The 1,151-nt window shown below is 29.5% G+C and overlaps 1 long non-coding RNA gene across 1 annotated transcript in view; it reads right to left on the bottom strand.

The window, feature by feature from the left end:
- Positions 1-1,124, bottom strand: part of LOC103309386 — a 6,426-nt gene extending 5,302 nt beyond the window's left edge. The window contains exons 1-4 of the long non-coding RNA XR_001679460.2: positions 929-1,124; positions 635-844; positions 457-571; positions 202-380 (exon numbers count right to left, since the gene is read on the bottom strand). This is a non-coding gene — a long non-coding RNA (uncharacterized LOC103309386). The remainder of the gene's footprint in view (positions 1-201; positions 381-456; positions 572-634; positions 845-928) is intronic.
- Positions 1,125-1,151: the final 27 nt, after the last annotated feature.

The raw sequence follows: 1,151 nt of genomic DNA on the forward strand, positions 1-1,151 counted from the left end.
TTTTAATGATATTGTAACATATAATTATTTATTTATTAATTTATTTTGACTAAACGGGCTGAGCCCTTCGATATACAAATTTATGTTCCACGCACACAATTGGATATTAAACAATGTGTCCCGTGAACAGGTGGGTATTAACTAACGTTAATAGCACAGTAAAATAGCTTTAAAATGAAAACCTATCAACAATATCCTCACCTTTAAGTTTCATAATTAGCTCCAATATTGTATGGCTTCATCTAAGCCGCCAGAATTATATTAAAGAAAGTCACATCCAAAAAATTGTCAACACATTGCCTCGACTACCTAGTTCCTTGTATGTGGGAATCATATATTTTAGTTTTGAAAACCATAATAAGTATAATCCACTGTATGAACTAAAAACGATAAGCCACTAAGTAACTTTTGGTTTTGGCAAACATTTAAAATCGGAGACTTGAGTTATATACTTACATAAGTGTGTGTGAATTAGATAGTTTTTAAGGCTTTCCTGGGTGAATAGTTTAAAATCATCAACCGTAATGTCTCCAAATCTTTTATTTCTCCATCGTTGGAGAAGTATAATTTTCTAAAAATGTCGGGTTGTAAAGAACCTAATATCTAATTCATGAATTATATTAAAAGATTTTACTTCTTAGATAATAATAGCTAGTTTTCCAAGTGGTTTGGATTATGTTTTGTGACAGCCTCTGGCCATAATATCTACTACATACTGAGCCTTGTTTATAATCACTGATTGTGAAATGATTACTGCAGATCCTGCTCTAGATAGAAATTAGGTAATCATTTAATTTGAAGATTTTCAGCCATTATTTCCTTTTATTTTCATTTTTTTGGAAATCTATATTTGTGAACAAATTAGCAAATTAGACTGATGCCATATTATTAAGAAATATAAACAGTACAACTAGAAAATTATACTTACTAATGAAAATTAAGGTAATGTGGCGAGGCGATGCTTAGGATGTTTTACTAAAAAGAACACACTTATGCATGTCAATTTTTTACTGAAACGTAAGAATACAACACTGTACGAATGTTCAATGTATATTCTGAATTTCTGTTCAAATTTAAAATAGGTACCTAATGAAATGTTTTAATTAAAGTCGGCCGACAGTAAAATAATATTATGTTGTTATTCATTTGAT

The sequence above is a fragment of the Acyrthosiphon pisum genome, chromosome A3, assembly GCF_005508785.2.
Source record: "Acyrthosiphon pisum isolate AL4f chromosome A3, pea_aphid_22Mar2018_4r6ur, whole genome shotgun sequence".
NCBI classification, from domain to species: Eukaryota; Metazoa; Arthropoda; class Insecta; order Hemiptera; family Aphididae; genus Acyrthosiphon; species Acyrthosiphon pisum.